The sequence below is a fragment of the Polypterus senegalus genome, chromosome 2, assembly GCF_016835505.1.
Source record: "Polypterus senegalus isolate Bchr_013 chromosome 2, ASM1683550v1, whole genome shotgun sequence".
Taxonomy (NCBI): Eukaryota; Metazoa; Chordata; class Cladistia; order Polypteriformes; family Polypteridae; genus Polypterus; species Polypterus senegalus.
In genome coordinates this window covers 175,295,019-175,317,283 of record NC_053155.1, presented here as the reverse complement: position 1 = coordinate 175,317,283, position 22,265 = coordinate 175,295,019, and the positions used below count along the sequence as shown (strand labels likewise).

Sequence of the window (22,265 nt, the reverse complement as noted above, 5' to 3'; positions counted from 1 at the left end):
AAGGGTAAAGAGGATGGTGTTGCACTCTTATGTCTATTTTATTATTGACGTGAAATATGTGTATTCTGTAGAATCATCCTTACTTTTATATGCCTTTATCTGATAACTCGGTGAATCTGTTTTCTTTGAATACCCAGTTAAATAATTATGGTAACAGTGGCTCTAAAAAAAAAATTGAAAACCTTTTTTAACTTTCTTATTTTAGAATGGTTTTAAGTTCTGACACAAAAAAAAATTTCGCATGGCTTAAGTAAGATACGTTCTTGACATTAAGTTGATGTAGGTGGCGCAAAATGCAGAAAGCTGTCAGGAGGCCACAAAATTTAGTTTATACCTGGCACATAAATACAAAAAACACACACAACAGTATACATATATACAGTAGGAACCAACCTAATGAAATGTTCATTGTGAAAAAATGTACATCTGCTGTATTCTCTTTCATGCTCATGTTGTGCCTCTAACTTTTTTCCAAACCTCACCATAATTCAATAGTATTAATGCTACTTGTGCACTGAAATCACTGAGTTATAGTGCCTATATACAATAAATGCAAAAGTGAATTTGCATTGGGAACATATTTTGAACATATATTAAATTCTTCTGTGTTCTAACAACTAATGGTATTGCCCAGTGGGCAAGAATTTATAGAGATGAGGTTAAAGGGAGATTGAGGATCTATACTTTGGTACTGTTTCTTTATTTCCAATTTTTTTTTCACATATTGCATTTTTTTTTTCTCCAAAAGTGCAATTGGAAATATCAGAACATAGTTTAAGAAAGGGAAGGTGTTAGGAAAGACTGCTAGTTTGCCAAAATCTAAATACGCTTTTTGTGGAGCATCTACAAGTATGATACTGTGTCTGTGAGTCAAAAACTCACAAATGTAAAATGAAACCTTACTGGACTCAGGTCTGTAATCAGTTAATGGTAAGTGAAATTTGGGAAAGAAAGGTGTAAGTATGAGTTAATAGTTTACATATTTTAAACGTATTTGCCATTTTGTCTGGCAAGGTTTGTATCTAGAAACTTTATTTGTTATGTGTTAAATCATTTTTGTATGTTTTTCTTTCCTTTTTGTAAAAGATAATGAGTTTATACAACAGCTGTATTTATGATCAAATTTAAAACAGGGCCAGTACCATCTGTATTAGGACTGCATCTGTTCAAACTATTTATTTGTGCTCTAAGTATTGCAATTTAAATCTGAAAGTCCCATAACCAAAGTAGTTGATTGGGACTTTGAGGTTTTATCTTAACAGCAGGTTCATGACATACAACACATTTCTCACTCCCTCAAGTCAGCACTTTTGGGTATCATGAGAATATTTGTCCAGATGTTTGTTACTTTAAAAATAAATAAAATGGGTCACTGATTGATCACATGAGTTATAGGGGGACATCCTTAATTTATGAATTGTTAAAAAAAAGTTTGAACAGTTATGGATCTGTAAATGTACATGTGCATATATTACAATATATTTGAATACATATTCTGTACATGGTACTTTTTGTATGTGTATCATATTTAAATGACAGACGACATTTGTTTCAAATGCAGTTGCCCTCTTTTGTTTTTTTTTTTTTTGGTTTTTTTCTTGTTTGTTTTTTCCTTTTTTCTTGTTAAGCTGGCAAAAAAGAGGTAATCTTTATTCTTAAAGTTTAACATTCTCACTCTCAGTGCAGGTAAAATGTGTGTATGTATGTACATTTATATGTATAATATTAGAAATGCTTTTTTATTTAAATAGTGAACTTTTTGTAATTCTCCAATGAGGTGGGAGTGTGCACTTTCAAGAGAAACTATTTTTATTATTATTTTTTTTTTTTTTTACTTTTTATTTTTGGCTAATAGAAGTTTGAAGAAGACATAGTTAGATTACTGAGCCTTTCTGTAGAAAATTAATGAAATTGCCCTACTAAACTGAATCAAAAGGGATAAAAAAAATGTAAAAACAAAATAACCAGCAAAGAGTTTTCTTTTTTTACCTAGCCTAAAAACAAAAGAAATAAAGCAATGGTACTTAAGGTTCCTTCAGATTCACAGTTTTATTTGCTATCTAAAAGATTGTTTAGTATGTAAAGATGTATAAATGATTTGATTTGCTGCATACTTGATCAGCTACTGTGTGAAATGAATGTTTTGATACTTTTTGTTTGAATAAAAGACATTTTTGTCTTTCAGTGGTAGAGTGCATATTCTTATTCATAATGGCATGTTATTAAAGTGCAATGCAAATAACTTAACACTTGAAAACTGAAAGGGTATTGTTTGTTTTCATTATTTACCAGCTACTTTATTTAAAGTGCAAATTCCAGTTTAAAAGTGGCTTAACCCAAAGCCACCAAGCATGATTACTTTTTAGGTTGCATAAAGTCTTTTAATCTGATTTTTTGTGTGTTATATGTAGACACATGATTTAAAATAGGTCACCAGTAGCAATGTGCTTGGTGAAAAGAATCAAACTTATTCCACTTGGTTTGCTATATATATATATATATATATATATATATATATATATATATATATATATATATATATATATATATATATATATATATATATATATATATATATATATATATATATATTTTTAAATTTAGAAATTACATTGAATAAATGTAGTTTTGTGATTGTCATTAATGGCAAAAAAATGAAATGCGCACATTGCAATTTTGAATTGGAGTTTTCATATACTGTTGACTTTATAAAATACAGTAAATAAGAATACTATCTGTACTTTGAGTAGTTAGTTGTGGCTCTATTACTGTGAATCCAATATATTGTAACTTCCAAGATGACCCAAACTATTATGAAATGTCAAATTTAGATTGGTTGCCTGGTGTAATTTGGTTCTCATTGTAATTGAGTTGCAGGATAAATTTATTTAAAAACTTTTGAGCTTTATAACCTGCTCTCAGTACAGACAGTGACTAGGCCAAATTCAAGCTCAGGATTCTGAGACAGTGAAACAGCTACAATATTCACATTGCTTACGATTTAATAGGCATAACAAGTGTAAATATAAAGCAATACCAACAATAAAAAGTGCATTTGGTTCAATGTAGCTGAGAAGTTTTTAAATCTAACAAAATATTCTTTACAAGAGAAAACATCCTTTATGTTGTAGGTTTTCAGATGTCCTACTTATTATCCAGTACATGTACTGCATATTTTTTTTGTATCTACAGGGAAATAATGCTATTAAAGTAAACTGTGGAACATTTCATGTGAAGTGTGGTTTTAAAGCCTCCATGTTTTATGCTTTTATTTTAAATAGCATTAGATTAATGGAAATGGAGGTCATGATAGACAAGATATTTTCAGTGATAATCCCTGGAATATCAGAGGCTGATCGTGCACCTCCACATACCACAGTATAGTTCAGTGCAGAGACTACACATGTTGTCATTTGTAGTTCTAGTTATATTCTATATTCTGATATTCTAGTCATGGGTGCATTTTTATTCTTTCTCACACAACATGAACAGTTCATACTGCTACTATCAGGGAGATGCTACAAGAGCATAACCGGTAGAACAGCAAGGCTGAATGTCAGTTTTCTCTCTTATGCTATCAGACTTGTAAATAAAACCCATCCACTGCCCCTCCCCTCAGCACTGCAGGCTAGCTTGTGTCTAGAGGATGGAAGGCCTTCTTGAGATCTTATACCTGCAGAGCTTACACTGAATCATTTATTTATTTGCATGTTCACTTTTACTCCTGCTTTTGTTTTATTTATTTTTTTTTTGCTGGAGGACTCACAATAAGATTTTGATTGTATGGAGTACATATGGCAAAGCTTAAGTTGATACATTTTATTCACAATATATTGCACATACTGTGTGCTAAATTATCTATGCAACTTCCCACTACCTCAAGCAATAGTAGAGATGAAGTACCTCCCACTGCAAGCAATGACAAAAGGTAAAATTTATCAGCTAATTATGTACATGTCTATCATATGAATATAGACCAAATCAGGAGTGGGTTGCTATTAGTCCATTTTCACACACACAAATTAAGACTGCCTGTAAAATTGTACCAGGTATATATGAGTTCCTATTTTGATTACTCCACACTCCTTTAAATTAAATTTTAAGCATTAAAATATCATTTTTTATAATCACCTCTGTTAATGAGTTTTGTCCTTGTTTACAGTGAAAGGTAAGGCATGGCTCCTGTGTAATCACAGTGGTACTCTCCCTACTTTATTATTTAAATATAATCCAGCTGTTGGTGATCTTTTACTTCTGAAGCTATTCAGCAGTTCTAATTACTTGATTAATAAGACCCATTTGATGTTTCCACAAGCCTCAAATTATTTTATCAGTGTGCTGTTTTAAATGAACTATAAAATTGAGCAAAACATTTGACTTTTTCCATACATAATTAGATTATCTGTTCTTAAAATATTCAAGAACAAAAAGCAGTTACGCAGTATATACTAAAATTTCATGCTTTTTGCCACATTTAAAAAAACAAATAAAATTGTAATAATTTAGACAATAACCTATGCAAGTAGGGATGAGTATGATTAGGATTTTATCAATACTGATCTCAACACTGATACTGCTCTCCATAATGTGGTGAGATAATGCATTTCTTGAAGAGGGGGTTGTAACTGGAGTTAAGAGCTGTCATCTCCCTACAGCTGAAAAAAACAAACTTTTTTTACAACTGAGAACTAATGTTATTAGTTTTTGCATTGCTTATGCTCGGGAGATGACCTGTGCTCATTTTTTTTCCTCCAAGTAATAAATCTACCGTTCTCAATGCTATCTTTTAATGAACAAACCTGTGCTAATAAACTAATATTCTAAACCTTAATATACCCATTGTCTGACACAAAAATCTAATATTTAACCAATTAACACAATAATTGACATACGTTTACAATGTATTGAACCCCTCATTACTAAACAACATTTAATAAGCCTTTAGCCACATTCTAAATCGCTCTCCTCTTCCCTTTATGGCTAAGCCATTTATTATCAAAAACACACAAGAACTCAATTGTTTAGTTTAGCTGCATGAACTATTTACATACAGGTATATACATCCTACATTCCTTACAAAATAATAAATTCAGTAGATTTAAGTCCAGGAAACACACAACAATTCTTTCTGTGAAAACACAGAGAGAAAGAGAGGTTGGGAGCATGCACTGATAACCACACGACAAACCACCTCAGGATGTCAAATTTGGATCTGAGTGCAGCCGTGCAACCTCTCGGCATCACACTAGTTCAAATGGAATGGAAAAGTGTTTTTTTTTTTTGGGTACCTATCCTACCACCAACCTGAGTTCTCCCTGCAAGCTGGAGGACCTGCTTGCAGGGTTGGATACAGATTAACAACATACCCAGGATGGAGCAAATGCAGGTTAAGGGTCTTAAGGGCCCAATGAGGTGGCATTGATGGACTTCAAATCGGCAACCTTCTGATTGCTGGCACAGATATCTAGCCTCAGAGCCATCACTCCGCTGTAAGCATAAAGAAAAAAAAAAGTAAAATCCCCTTATTAAACCTAACCTGCCAAACAATAAATGAATAAAACTAATAGAAAAATAGTCATTTAAACGGGTACCACACATAAACGTTGCAAGCATGGTACTTTTCTTACGATTATGGTGACTGAACCTTCGCTCTAATAGAGCATATGGAAACCACTTATTCCCAGCAGAAGCAAGCCGATACTTGTCTCTGTCCTGGTAAATATTAAGTCGGCTGCTATAGTTGATCAGCTGCAACCCCATTGACAGCAACAACTGACTTCAATACCTGTGGACAGTGTCACACAGCTCACTGGATTGGCATTCTTGACACAGTCCATCCAACAATCTGCATTTCCGCATATTCTCTTCTCGTCACTGGAATCCACTCTTTGTTAAATAAACTTCTAATTAAAGTTTACCATTGAAATAACCACATTTTTCACAGCAACAGCTTTTTCGGATATATTTATCTTGTCCACAACTTTATACCAATAGCTACAGTTACTGTTTCTTTTTTCCCCCCATTTTTCTATTCTTCACCCTCATTGGCTACCATCCAGGCCAACAAAATAACAAATACTAACTTTTAAAACATTCTAAATATAATTGGATCACAATTTATTAACTTGAATAATAAATTAACTGTTTTAATCCAATTTAATTAAATTATGAACATTGCATTACCATCTTATACCACCTTATTACTTAAGTTTTAAAGGGCTACACTTAATATGGTTGTAATTGAGCTTGTCCTTTTTTGTCAGGATAGCTCCGTTCAAACTTAAGGTAAACTACCTAGCAGTTGGTGATTGATGCAATGCTACGTATATCTAAACCAACTTGAGTGCACTGTGGGTGAAGGGCTGTAAATCTTTCAGAATAAACTTTGCTACAGCTCTGAGGCATTCTACTGTTTTTTTTTCCTTCGTCATTTTTCCTCATCGAGAACAGGATGGACCTGAGTGTCTGAATGCTGGCATTTCACTGACGAAGCTGCAGCTACTGCTTGACTGAAGCTGTCTGTATATAAATTAAAACGGATACTCACTTTGTCCTGAGTAAATAACTTAAAACTTTCATTTATAACGATAGCAAGTATTACTTTGACTTAATGTTGTCTAGACAATTACATTTTCAGTTTGGCTAATTCCAGCAGCATTGGAACTGTGAAGCTGAAACGTGCAGCCACTTTCTTGAAGCAGCTAAATGTGCTGCACTGCTTCACATTTATATAATGGTGTACTTGTAAGGTCTTGTTTATACTTCACAATAAGAACGCGTATGCATCATGGCTGCCTCACGTTCCCATCGTTCATTTGACATATCCTTTGAGCACATCTTCAGTAATTAACGCGACGTGTGCGCAAGTTGCAGTCTTGGCAAAAAGTTGGGGGGCGCAGTGTGATAAAAGTATGGGGAAGCAAAATGCTGACATTCGTGGTGCTTTTATATAGCGTATATAGCGTTGCATATTCCCCATTGTAATGACACAATACATTTTAAAAGTCTCATGTCCTCTTCTGTGGCCATTTTTTTTTTTGCATCTTCACAACAGCAACAGAATGTACAGTGTGTATTTGAGCCACAGAGAAAAAAATGAAGGACACCGTGAAAAGGTCTATATTGTGATTAAAGTGGAAATTTCTGCATTAATCTATATCCACTTTAATCTCATAGTTCACTTTATCAGTGAAGTAGACCATCGTAAACGTCCTCTTAAAACCGACCCAGTTGTTAATTGATAACGTGCTTCACTACGTGCTTCTGGGGTTCCTCCTAACCTGACAGCAGCGGCAAGTAGCAATAGATTGCCACACAACACATATTAAATTTATGATATTCCAAATCTCTGCACATTTAGAATCGTTAGATTTATACTTGATATCACATTCATGATGAAATGCATTAAAGTATATATGCTATATTTTACAGACAAATTATTAATGTCTTTTAAATAATGAATACTGTTAATAATTACACATATTATGGGTAGGCACGGTGGCAGAGTGGTAGTGCTGGTCCCTGGTGTTCCCTGCCTGGAGTTTACATGTTTTCCTGCTGGGTTTCCACAGTGTGGTCCTGTTTCCTTCCAAAGATATGCAGATTTGGTGATGCTAAAATGATGTTTATTTGTGTGTGTGTTTGTATTCACTTTGCGGTGAATCCCGTCCAGGGATTGTTTCTGCCTCGTGCCCAATGCTAGCTGGAATGGGCGATTCCCTGGATTGATGAATTTAATTATTAAACATCCTTTTGAGAGAGCTCTGTCCCCTGCTTGCTTTGCTCGCCCACCCCTTGGTTTGGTTTACCGGATAAACAATTTAAAAAGATTATTTTCATGGGGGAGTTACATATGCAGTATTTTCACTTTTACTTTAAAACTTGTAAAAACAATATTTGTCCTTTATTTCCTGCCCCGGGCATGGTTAAATCTCTTTCTCGCAGGACTTCTAACACTGCTCACGTTCTGAAGGCGGGGGAGCTGAATGCATGCTAAAGAGATGTGGTCGGTTCATTTGCTGTCTTGCTGCTGCCGAGCTGCGTGTTCTGCGTGTCACACTTTGTGTCAAACGTTTAAAAGCCTGTAGAGCAGCTCTCCTTTTGTCACTTTGCGTCTCTGCCGCTAGCGTTGTGAACGGTGGGGGAGAGGGGTTCGTGGCTGAACGCACGCTAAGGAGATGCGTTTGGATCATTTGCTGGTTTGCTGCTGCTATCGAGGTGCGTGTTCTGCTTGTCGTTGTTTTAAGACCAGGGAGCACCTGAACTTTGTCTGCCAAAAGTATTCCAACAACTGCTAGATTAGATGTCCGTGAACTTGTTTTAAATTGTAAGTAGGGCGTGACGTGCAAAAGTCATCTTCTGACAGGTTTTGCTTCCTAAGGTTGTAATGTCTAGTCTCGTGTGTCAGAGTGTCTATCCAAGATTATCAGGTCTCGATCGCTTTGCTCAACCCCCCTGGAGACGCGCTACGCTCCTGCCACTTCACGTCTCTCCCGCTCACATTGTGAAGGGGGGGGGAGCTGAATGCACGCTAAGGAGATGCAGACAGATCAGCTACTGGCTTTGTGCTGCTTCTGCTGAGGTGCGTGTTCTGCTTGTCACACTGCGCATTGATCATTTAAAAGCCTGACAGCAGCTGTCCTGTCTCGCGTGACGTCAGATTATCTTCCGAGCAGGTCACGTCTCGTCTCCCTGGTCTCTCTGCCAATAATTATTTTTTTTTTTTTTATAATATTTCGGCAAGTTGTCCTTGGAATTTAATTGATGTTTCAAGTAATTCACGACACAGCCACCTGGTAGAATCTTTCAGATTTAAGTAAAGTATGTGTACAACTATGAACAGTAAAACGCATAGCAGTAGTGTCTGCTGGAGCACGTGTTGTCTAAAGTATAAACCTGACCTAAGTGTTTCATGAGGTTGCTAGTGTTACCCCTTTGCATGCAACTTCCTTTTTTCATATATTGCATTTAGCTGCATTATCTCTGCATTTACTAAAGTGAGCCCACACATTTGAACACTTTACCCTCTTTGTCATGATGACTGGAGACCACAGAATACAAACATGCAGCTATACGACTAAAACATAATCACTTGATTCCTGCAGTGTCATCATTAGGGGATGGCTAGAAATTTTAAAACAGTACTAACGTTTAAATGAAGTAATGTTACAAAAACACTGATAGCTGCACCATTTTTCCACGAGCATATTGATATTTTGGTACAGACCAATCTGGAACTAGTACCAATTTAATACCGGTTTTTGTTACTCATCCCTACCTGTAGATGCGGGAAAGCTCCCGTCTAATCTAATAACTGTTCTTATTTTGAAGGCAATATTGTAGCCATTTTATAATAACAGTGTTTATATTGGGTAAGATAATTAACAAGGATTGGTTCCAGTTAACTGAAGAGAGAGGTTACAAAATTCTTATTCTGTAGTTCCATAATAATCAGGGTTCTCAAAGGCAGTCTGAATTATGAACAGGATGCACAGTCTAAAAAATATCTATGCATTTTCTGAACTCCTTGCATCCATTAAAGAGTGTCAAGTGCATTCCAGCACTATTGGGCACAGGACAGCTGGCAGTGACTGGGCACACTCACACCTCATAACTCTTACTCGTAATAGACCAACCCTACATTTGACAAATAGTCAACATAATACGCTTGTTTTTTATTAAAGTGTTTCCTCAGGTCATTGCATCCTATGAACAATTACATTCCAAATTTAACATTCCAGCTACACATTTCTTCACTATCTTCAAATCAGGAACTTTGTTAAACAGAACCTTCCAGATTTTCCTCATCTTGCACCCTCATCCACGCTGGAAAAAATATTGCTCAATCTCAAGGAATTAGACTCCATCTCTACAATATATAAAATCATTTTACAGTCCCTTCCTTTCAAAGATCCAAGAGGTCACTGGGAAAAAGATCTCTCAATTAATATATCAGAAAAGGAGTGGAAAGTAGCAATGCAGAGAATTCACTCGAGCTCCATATGCGCAAAGCATACAATTATACAACTCAAAATTATATATCGAGCACATCTGTCTCGACTAAAACTCTACAAAATGTTTCCAGGGCAAGATCCAACCTGCGAATGTTGCAACCAAGCCCCAGACTCACTGGGTCACATGTTCTGGGCCTGCACCAAATTACCATTTTTCTGGACAAAAATTTTAATTACCTTTCAGACAGCCTTGGACTCACAATCCCTCCTAACCCATTAACAGCTGTGTTTGGGGTTCTTCCAGAGGGGCTTAAAGTGGAGAAAGACCAACAAATTGTGATTGCATTGACTACACTTTTGGCACGCAGACTCATTCTGTTAAACTGGAAGAACCCAAACTGTCCCCTTTTAAGTTAGTGGGAAACCGATGTGTTATATTATTTGAAATTGGGAAAAAAAAAATCAAATACTGTTAGTGGATCCGTACAGACTTTTTTTCAAAACATGGCAGAATCTAATCAGTAATATTTTAAAATAAGTTCATAAAGCACAGAGAATTTATTAATTTAGGTATGTTTACAAGCCTTAAATTTTACGCCGTTTGGCTTGCTCTCTCTCTCCAGGGTGGGGATCGATCTATTCTTAACTAATTTTTTCTTTTTGTAAAAACTTGATTGCTTTGTATGGATTGTAATAAAAATAAAGTGTTTCCTCAGAAACCCCCAAAATATAAGTGGGAAGAATGTGCAAACTCTACAGAGCTTGTAACTGAGGCAGTAATTTCTTTTGGATTTAGGTGTTGCTGTTTCCTTCTCTGGGAAAACATGCCCTTAAAGGTTTAAATTGAGCCAAACCATTCGGATGTGGCTGTCATAAATAAAACTTGAGTTATTAATATTTTCATTTGTTTGAAAATAAATAAAAGAAAACCATTCGGCCCATCCAGCTTGCTTGTTTAATCTCTTTAATTTTATACTTGTCCAAAAATAAGTATTAGAAAGGAAATGTTATCATAGGACAATAGCCCAGACTGTGATAAACAAGAATAGTCAAATGTGAAATGTAGTTCAATAATAGAAAGAGTTAAGACTTAGAGTCTTCAACAAAACCCCCCACCCTTACCAAAACAGAGAGCTAATTAGTAACAAAGTGGCCCTTTGTGTTATATAATCTCATGCTAATTAAAACAGGAGCCAAGCAGACTTACTTTAAGGTAGTGTCCCATAACATGGCTTTTGTTTTCTTTTTTGTCATAGCTACATTATATGCATTGTCCTTCTGGGTTTGGCACTTATTCGTTGTCAGCTGTATTGCACCTAGAGCCTACCCCTGCTATTAAAGACAAAATCTAAGCTGTTTGTCATGTTAACCTCTAAAAAGGTTTATAAAGGTTGCTTTCTGTAAGACCACAGCACCCATCTTGTATATCATTAATTTTGTAGAACTGTGCAGATGATCTTTACATCAAGGTGCATTTTCCAAGAGTTTCACAGTTTTGAATATTGTTTGGGACTTTTGCTGCCTTCTCAGTATCTGCTATCCCTTCTGTAAATTTCACTAGTTTATTTAATTATATCAGAATCTGTCATCAATATACAGTGGTGTGAAAAACTATTTGCCCCCTTCCTGATTTCTTATTCTTTTGCATGTTTGTCACACAATGTTTCTGATCATCAAACATATTTAACCTTTAGTCAAATATAACACAAGTAAACACAAAATGCAGTTTTTAAATGATGGTTGTTATTATTTAGGGAGAAAAAAAATCCAAACCTACATGGCCCTGTGTGAAAAAGTAATTGCCCCCTTGTTAAAAATAACCTAACTGTGGTGTATCACACCTGAGTTCAATTTCCGTAGCCACCCCCAGGCCTGATTACTGCCACACCTGTTTCAATCAAGAAATCACTTAAATAGGAGCTGCCTGACACAGAGAAGTAGACCAAAAGCACCTCAAAAGCTAGACATCATGCCAAGATCCAAAGAAACTCAGGAACAAATGAGAACAGAAGTAATTGAGATCTATCAGTCTGGTAAAGGTTATAAAGCCATTTCTAAAGCTTTGGGACTCCAGCGAACCACAGTGAGAGCCATTATCCACAAATGGCAAAAACATGGAACAGTGGTCAACCTTCCCAGGAGTGGCCGGCCGACCAAAATTATCCCAAGAGCGCAGAGATGACTCATCCGAGAGGTCACAAAATACCCCAGGACAACGTCTAAAGAACTGCAGGCCTCACTTGCCTCAATTAAGGTCAGTGTTCACGACTCCACCATAAGAAAGAGACTGGGCAAAAACGGCCTGCATGGCAGATTTCCAAGACGCAAACCACTTTTAAGCAAAAAGAACATTAGGGCTCGTCTCAATTTTGCTAAGAAACATCTCAATGATTGTCAAGACTTTTGGGAAAATACCTTGTGGACTGATGAGACAAAAGTTGAACTTTTTGGAAGGCAAATGTCCCGTTACATCTGGCGTAAAAGGAACACAGCATTTCAGAAAAAGAACATCATACCAACAGTAAAATATGGTAGTGGTAGTGTGATGGCCTGGGGTTGTTTTGCTGCTTCAGGACCTGGAAGGCTTGCTGTCATAGATGGAACCATGAATTCTACTGTCTACCAAAAAATCCTGAAGGAGAATGTCTGGCCATCTGTTCGTCAACTCAAGCTGAAGTGATCTTGGGTGCTGCAACAGGACAATGACCCAAAACACACCAGCAAATCCACCTCTGAATGGCTGAAGAAAAACAAAATGAAGACTTTGGAGTGGCCTAGTCAAAGTCCTGACCTGAATCCAATTGAGATGCTATGGCATGACCTTTAAAAGGCGGTTCATGCTAGAAAACCGTCAAATAAAGCTGAATTACAGCAATTCTGCAAAGATGAGTGGGCCAAAATTCCTCCAGAGTGCTGTAAAAGACTCATTGCAAGTTATCGCAAACGCTTGATTGCAGTTATTGCTGCTAAGTGTGGCCCAACCAGTTATTAGGTTCAGGGGGCAATTACATTTTCACACAGGGCCATGTAGGTTTGGATTTTTTGTTCTCCCTAAATAATAAAAACCATCATTTAAAAACTGCATTTTGTGTTTACTTGTGTTATATTTGACTAATGGTTAAATGTTTTTGATGATCAGAAACATTTTGTGTGACAAACATGCAAAAGAATAAGAAATCAGGAAGGGGGCAAATAGTTTTTCACACCACTATATATTTGAAAGAGTAACACTGCATGCTTAAAACACCGAAGACCTCCACCAGTGTGGACCTTTAATTTCTTATTTGTGTTATCTGTGGTTTAAAATCTATAAAGAAAGTCTTTTTTATTTTTTTACTTGAAGTCTTGTTTATTCAACACTTATAAACATAATCTGTATTAATTTCAATGCAGTCCACGTGGTGTATCCACTTTTTGAAACAGTCCTCAAAATAGTCTCTTCAGCTTTTCCAACTAATTTTGGACAGTTTGAAGACTTCTTCTCGGTCTTGGATGGTTTCTCCCCTCATGGGCACCTTAATTTTGAGGAAAAGTCTAAAGTCACAAGAGGCTAATTCTGAGGAATAAGGTGGGGTCTCAATAAGGTTGATTTCAGAGGCTCCAATGAAGAAGACGGTCTTAGTTAATGTTAATTAATGTTGCCTTATTTTGTTTTCTTATTGTGTCTTTTATTTTTCTATTCTTTATTATGTAAAGCACTTTGAGCTACTGTTTGTATGACAATGTGCTATATAAATAAATTTTGTTTTTAGTGTTTCAGTGTGCTGGTATGTTGTTGTGGTGGACATTTTGTAAAATCAAATGGCCTGTTGATGTAGTGGAGAGTTGGTACATCACCAAAGTCATTTTTCCAAAACATTACTGAACAGTTAATCCACACTAAAAATCGGAGCATGATGACACATTTTTATTCATCAGAAAACTTCACTTTTGACCATGAATCACCACCCACCTCTCACACATTGTTTTCTCTTCTCCATGGGATAAAATGTTTTAAACTGTTCATTGAAACATTGAAGTACATGCCATAATAGAGAGAATACTATCTGGCAACAGGAAAGCACATTTTAAACACACTTTTGGACCTCCCCTCATATTAGCTGGTTATGAGCGTGTAATGCCATGCAAGTGTGTGTACCTGTGGTTTTCCTTGTGTTTAAACAGACAAATGCAAAAAAATAAGCAGAAAAAAAAAAATTTATAATTAGTAGTCGGAGGAGGCTATGTTGAGAGCCTTTCTTGTACTGTTTAGCACAATCAGTCCATGGAAAAACTGATTCAAATATCAAAGACTGTGTGGCATTATTAAGCCTTTAGAAACTAGATGTGCTTCATATTTGTTTCATAAGGTTTATAGTTTATTTCCTTCAATGTGTTTTTTAAAGTATTACTATCAAATAATTTTGAAGTAATAGTAAATGGTGCATAGTTTAGCACTGCTGCCTCACAACCTATAGAGACTGGTTTCAAATCTGAGCTCTACCAGTTTGTGTATGAAGTTTGCACATCCTCACCATACATGTTTAGGTTCTTCTGTGCACTTTAGGTTTTTTTTTTTTACCTCATATCCCAAAGACCTGAAAATAATTCACTGAATTGCTCATTGACCCTGAGCGGCAGTGTCTGCGAGAGGTAATATGCCCAGTGGTGGACTGGTATCTTGTCTGAGACCTGCTATGCACAAGACTACCGATATAGGCAGTGTTTCCTACCCTCAACCCCTTGATTTGTAAAAGAATGGAAGTGCAAGTATTGTTTAGATGCTTCATATTTCTAATTCTTAACCATCTATGTCTTAGACTATGGTTATCCACCTACCAGGTATTACTACCTTAAAGAAAAAAGTCCTAAGAATAGAGCAAAAATGACTTGCACAGAGAGAGGAAAAAAAGTAAAGCACTTCTCTTGCAGTCGTGCAAGTGCGGGGTGCACTTTCACAAGTATTTTAACTTTGGCTTCGGCAGGTTCACACAGTCGGATGCCAGTGACAGGTCTGGCACACCTTCAGTTCAAGTTTGCTGGAGGACGCTGCACACCCCAATCAATCAAGCTGAGCCTCTCCATAACCACCGCCATGGATAAAGTAAAAACTGAGGAGCGTTTAGTTAAGGCATGCATGCAATAGTTTGAGAAAGGGATCCCAAGATAAAGTCCCAAGAGAGTTACAAGAAAAGTATGTAACTTTCAGAGAGGACATCGGTTTCTCTGGGGAATCATATAGTTTTGAGCTCATGCTTGCATGCACCTGATGCCGGCAGCCTATTTAATACATGCCTTGCAGAGGTTGAAAGAGCGGTATGATGCTGGATTGGCTGCTAGTTATGTGCCTCGATATAAAAGGCACTTCCTACCTTTAGGAGTCATCTTGGGACTCATTCGGGTGGTTGGTATAGTGATTTCTGTCAGTATACCAAAGAGCGGCTTGTTCCTTAATTGTATATATTTTCTTTTGTCTAGGAGTATAGATATCTCCTAGTTACTGTATTGTATTGGTGGAGGTATTTATATAGACTTTTTGAGTCTGCAGTGCACTTTTTGTGTGTTTCTTGTATATACACTGCTTGTTGTAAATATGTTTGCAGGTTTAAGGGACTGTGTTTTGTGTAGTTTCTTCCTGTTTGTTTCTTCATTTAGGGAGGCCTATACTTTATAGTCCTTAAATATTTTTGTTCAAAAATAGCATACTGTCATGCCTATCTGAGAATAACCAGCCTGATAGAACTGATGATTTGAATATACTGTATTTGGGTAACCTCTTGCAACTTAAGGTGTGAGTTAAATCTGACATTGACCGCAAGTTTTAGGATTCAAGTAAAACATATCAGCTATTAGCCTATTATAAGTAACAAACCAGCAATTCAAGCAAAGTTCAATTTGCAATTAAAATTAGAGCTTCATTTCGCAAATAAATCAGTCCAGAATAATTCCATTTTGTGTCCAGTGAAATTCATGCCACTGACCCACGTTGAAAGCTGTTTAGTATATTTAACAACACTTTTTCCTTCTATATTTTCATTTCATCTGCAGCCTTGTAGCTTTGCCAAAGTAGGGGATTACTGTTCCCATTAGGCTGCAGTGTACTGGAGCTGATGGGAGGGTGTCTTGTTCAGCAGCAAAAAAACAATGTGCACACAAATAGCAACATACCCAAAAGTGGGATCTTATGTAAGGTCACAGGTAAAGTGTGTTCTTCTCATCTAATTTTAGTTTGCGTGTCATTGCAACGTTGGTTTATACTTTGTGTCTATGAATACATCTTTTGTCTCATTGTAAGTTGTGATTAGCCATGTTGAATTTCCAAAAGACACTTTTCTACCATTTATTTCAATGTAAACATTTTTCTGTTAATTACACAGTGTTGCCATAACTTTAAGGAGCAATGTTCCTTTCTTTCCATCCTATCCTCAAATAAAAAAAAAATTTAGTGAGTTTTTCAGTTGCAAAATCACATATGAAAGTAATTTTAGCATGCCATTTGGGAAACCTTATGGGGAAAGGAAACTGCTTTTTGTGCTCAGCACTATCTATTATTTTTTTGATGTTTAATTTTACATAACCTTCGTTAAATGGTTTAGATCACTGAACAAGAACCGTGGCAACATGGTTGTCAAGTGTGCACATAGAAATTTGTATTGTATTGTATATTGTGAAGATATGAATAAATCTAAATTGAACCAAAGACACCACTTTTTCTTTTTTTTATTAAAGCATTATCTTATATTTTAGAGACACAGCACTGTTGTTCTCCTGCATATATTTATTAAGTACAGTAGAGCTAAGTTATAATGAAATGGTGATGAAGGATAGCATTACTAATTCTTACTATTCCTTGAAGGTAGACATGCATTGTATTTAAGTCCATTTTATGAGGAAGTTATTTTAGGCTTTGATATACAGTGTTGTAATTTGTAACAATTTTAAACAACTTTCAATCATCTTTATAACATTAGCAAATACTACTGCTGTCTAATAATATGAAGACAACCTAATACTACTTTGTAGGACAACATATTCAATCACAGCTTACCCATGGTCGAAGGAAGCTAGAGTCTGTTTCAGCTGTGAAGAGAAGACATCTTGCTGCAGGTTTGACAGGTTGAGTGGCAGTAAGAAAGTCGTTGCTGAAACTGAACAGTAAGAATACAGTGAAATTAAAAAAACAAAAAAACATATAGAGATATGGATGCTGCACAGCTATTAAGCTGTGGTCCTGTGTGGTTCCTACCACATAAGCTGTTAACTCTTAGAAACTTGTTTTCTGATTCTGTTGTGGCATTGGGTCTCTCAGACCTATCTCTGTCAGAGTTTCTCTAGTTCACAAGTTCTTTTTGGTGGTGTAGGAAACTGTACTCCCTGATACTTTGATACATTTTTCTAAAGGAAAGACATATACACTATTAGGTTTATAATAGTCTTTCACCATTAATTGCATTTTTCTCAAGATTATGATAGCAATATACAGCACAATATTATCTAAACAGTGCTTCAGAGGAGGGTTAATAAGTAATCAACAAAAGCTGGAACACATATACGAATTGTTAGCACAAACTTTCAAGTTGTAATTAATTTTCATTGCTGTAGAAAAGGTGCAAGTTGTTAACCCATTTCTTGTTCCCTGAAAAAGGCATGTTTATATAACTCATCACAGTACTTATGAAAATTATTTATTTCCATGGTTGGTACCCTAAACTTTCCACTTGAACTGCTCACATTTGAACAAAAACGTGAAAAAATAGGAGTGTTGTAAAACTTTTGACCAGTGGTGTATATCATTGTTTTTTTTTTTTGTTTTTTTTTTAAATTTTTAAATATCTTGCCCTTCTTAGTGTGTACAAGACGCAGTCCGTTGTGACTATTAGATTGATGAAGAATTGACGTTGAAGATTATAGCTGAGAAATGTCGATTTGCTTTAACAAACCATTGCAACACACTTTTTGCACACCTTATGCAGCCTTTACCCATTTAATATAATGGTGAGTCACAACCCTGTGCAATCCAAGTAGCGACAGCTTTTAGTTTAAGAAACTATGGTGTACATAATTAATATTTTTTACATATATGCAGTATGTCCATGTGAATGACTGGGATGGAGAGAGAGAGAAGAGAGTAAAAACAGTACCTCACCAATTTATTTTTGTATTTTGTAGACTATCGATATTTTGAACTTATTCTACTTCTGAATCATGGGGTTCAGGACCTATAGTGTCAAGTAGTATGCAGAAAGCCATCTCTGAATGGATCATCTGTACATTGCAAGGATGGTATGCAGGCAGTGCTGTAAGATCAAAGAGCTCAAGACTGGATAGAGTTGGTTGGCTTTTCTCCTGGCCAGTTTTGATTTCTGTGGTTTGGGTTGGTTTGTTTGTTTTTAATGAAAATTTCCTGTGTCTTCTATCATGTGGTTTGTTTAAATGTATCCTTGTGAGGAATGGGGCAGTATAATTCAGTTTATTGGGCAATTACTGAAACACATTTTTACAGCTTTAAGCATTCCCTAATTAACAGGTGGATTTTAAAGTACAAGACTTTTTTTTTTTTTTTTAAAGACTTGGAGCAAGTTCTTATGGATACATTTTTAGTTTTATTATTCACTGAATAGGATTATCAAGTAATCAGCTTTATAATTCTGAATTTATGAAGTACTGCTCCATCAAATTAACATATAAATGAACTTAAACTGCTTAGATATGACTTAGCTACCATAACTTGCCCTTGGTAAACTGCCCCCAAACCCAATAAAATGAAATGGTTTTCCTGTCTCGCACAGCACTGGGCAGGAAGCAGTTTCCTAATCCTAAGTTTATTGCAAGGTATTGGTGTGCAAAATTAATTGACATCAATACAGTTCAGGTATTCGTAAATTACTTTAAAATTAAAGGAGAAATGTAATTAATAACAAATCTTTTCCACGCAGTAACATAATACAGTAATCTGGCACACTTGAGAGCCATGCAGTAAAATCAAACCAATATATTTAACTATCAACTGTGGCACAGCAGATATGACATCGTTTTTTTTTTTTGTTGTGTTTTTTTTTAAACTGCTATAGACATCAGTGAACAAATCTGCTGCACATTCGGTTTTGATCTTTTCTGAACGTTTTTAATATGACCGAATGCTATCCAGACATACACCCAAGACACCGTCTTTGCAACTCTTCATGAACCAGTGGAAAATGTTTGACATTGTCTTTTTAGTTTTTGTTAATGTAGCAAATGATGGCCTTGTTCCTACCATATTTTTGGCCCACATATGCCCTGCTTTATTGATATCTAGAAGTGACAGTTTTTTATCGGCCTGTTCTCTCACATTAGAACTCTGTTCACATTTTAGACCCATCCATTATGCAGATGTTTCAGATGCTTTGTCTAACTATCTTAAGTTTTTGAAAATAGGCATGCTCTGCTGCATGACATATTCTTAAATGTCCCGTCAATGTCTTTGTTTTAGTTACACTGACTTCTTCTGTGCATGCTTTGCAGCTAGCAAATTTTTGTATCTTCACACATTTTTTAAAGTACTTCCACGCTATAGGCATTGTTTTAATTTCCTTTACTTTTAGAACTGGAGGTATGAAGGGCAGTGTGCATGCACGTGTTTCAAGCCTCCAAATCAAAAACATGGCTAACAATCTACAAGTTATGTGCCATTTTGAAGATCATCTTTTTTCAAAGAAAAAAAACAGCTGTTTCTGACCTGTTGCCAATAAAATCATGTACCACTCTGGATTATTATACAGTGGTTTGAAAAACTATTTGCCCCCTTCCTGATTTCTTATTCTTTTGCATGTTTGTCACACAAAATGTTTCTGATCATCAAACATATTTAACCATTAGTCAAATATAACACAAGTAAACACAAAATGCAGTTTTTAAATGATGGTTTTTATTATTTAGGGAGAAAAAAAAATCCAAACCTACATGGCCCTGTGTGAAAAAGTAATTGCCCCCTGAACCTAATAACTGATTGGGCCACCCTTAGCAGCAATAACTGCAATCAAGCGTTTGCGATAACTTGCAATGAGTCTTTTACAGCGCTCTGGAGGAATTTTGGCCCACTCATCTTTGCAGAATTGTTGTAATTCAGCTTTATTTGAGGGTTTTCTAGCATGAACCGCCTTTTTAAGGTCATGCCATAGCATCTCAATTGGATTCAGGTCAGGACTTTGACTAGGCCACTCCAAAGTCTTCATTTTGTTTTTCTTCAGCCATTCAGAGGTGGATTTGCTGGTGTGTTTTGGGTGATTGTCCTGTTGCAGCACCCAAAATCGCTTCAGCTTGAGTTGACGAACAGATGGCCGGACATTCTCCTTCAGGATTTTTTGGTAGACAGTAGAATTCATGGTTCTATCTATCACAGCCAGCCTTCCAGGTCCTGAAGCAGCAAAACAACCCCAGACCATCACACTACCACCACCATATTTTACTGTTGGTATGATGTTCTTTTTATGAAATGCTGTGTTCCTTTTACGCCAGATGGAACGGGACATTTGCCTCCAAAAAGTTCAACTTTTGTCTCATCAGTCCACAAGGTATTTTCCCAAAAGTCTTGACAATCATTAAGATGTTTCTTAGCAAAATTGAGACGAGCCCTAATGTTCTTTTTGCTTAACAGTGGTTTGCATCTTGGAAATCTGCCATGCAGGCCGTTTTTGCCCAGTCTCTTTCTTATGGTGGAGTCGTGAACACTGACCTTAATTGAGGCAAGTGAGGCCTGCAGTTCTTTAGACGTTGTCCTGGGGTCTTTTGTGACCTCTCGGATGAGTCGTTTCTGTGCTCTTGGGGTAATTTTGGTTGGCCGGCCACTCCTGGGAAGGTTCACCACTGTTCCATGTTTTTGCCATTTGTGGATAATGGCTCTTACTGTGGTTCGCTGGAGACCCAAAGCTTTAGAAATGGCTTTATAACCTTTACCAGACTGATAGATCTCAATTACTTCTGTTCTCATTTGTTCCTGAATTTCTTTGGATCTTGGCATGATGTCTAGCTTTTGAGGTGCTTTTGGTCTACTTCTCTGTTTCAGGCAGCTCCTATTTATTGAAACAGGTGTGGCAGTAATCAGGCCTGGGGGTGGCTACGGAAATTGAACTCAGGTGTGATACACCACAGTTAGGTTATTTTTTAACAAGGGGCAATTACTTTTACACACAGGGCCATGTAGGTTTGGATTTTCTTTCTCCCTAAATAATAAAAACCATCATTTAAAAACTGCATTTTGTATTTACTTGTGTTATATTTGACTAATGGTTGAATGTGTTTGATGATCAGAAACATTTTGTGTGACAAACATGCAAAAGAATATAGTCGCTTTTCCACTGCATAGTACGGCACGACACGGTTCAGTACAGCTCACCTTGGTTCGGCTCGGTTTGCGTTTCGACTGCAGTTTAGTACCGCTTTAGAGTGGGCGGGATTATTCACGTGTCGTTATAGTTGCGCCGCCTCTACTGCAGTGACACCGTGGAACTTTTACAACAACACGCAGACAACGACAACACTTTAGCTCGATGACGCGCAAGGTTAAGCATCTAAAAAAAGCACATCACTAGCTAACTTTTATCACTGTTGCAAAGCATAAAATGAACTTAACTGCCAGTGTAACATTAAAATGCTGATTCTGTATATTACAGATCTTCCACATTTTGCAAAAAAGTCGCCGCAACAGACCATCTGTTTGGACATTTAACCGTGCTTCAGAGTGGTGGGATGTGATTGTTCCCGGTTTTACAAACACTCAGTGGCTGGAGAACTTTCGAAACTTCCGCGTGTCTGTACCTTTAAAGAAAAGAATAGCCAGTGACGCAGTAATGACGATTTTCTCCGGCCAATCAGTGACCAGCAGAGTTTACACATCACATTTTGGTAACGGTTCGGCACGCTTGGAACCTCAGCTGAGGTGGTACTAAAAAAAGGACCAGGTACTGTTCCCAGTGGAAAGCCCCGCAAAAGTGAGCTGTACTGAACCGTGCCGTGCCGTACTATGCAGTGGAAAAGCGGCTTAAGAAATCAGGAAGGGGGCAAATAGTTTTTCACACCACTGTTGCAATAGTTAAATCTGCAGTTTTTTATGTGTTTTATAAATTGTGATTGTGCAAGGTATGACAATTGGTCTCAAAATGTTGCAGTGCTGGCTGAATCATCCCATTTAATAATAACCTAGGATCTCAAACAGAAACTGCACAATGGTGCTACTACAACATATAAATGGCATACTGTTGGTAGCTCTTAGGAATCTGGTCTGAGTTTGGAACTCTGTCTCTCTTGAGCGTTGGTCCAGAATGAGACATCACCTTCTGTGAATGTCATGCCTTT

General features: G+C 36.5%; 1 protein-coding gene across 1 annotated transcript in view; it reads left to right on the top strand.

Annotated features, from left to right (window-relative positions):
- Positions 1 to 22,265, top strand: part of nectin3b (nectin cell adhesion molecule 3b) — a 531,994-nt gene that overhangs the window by 178,801 nt on the left and 330,928 nt on the right. The gene's annotated exons all lie outside the window — the stretch shown is intronic.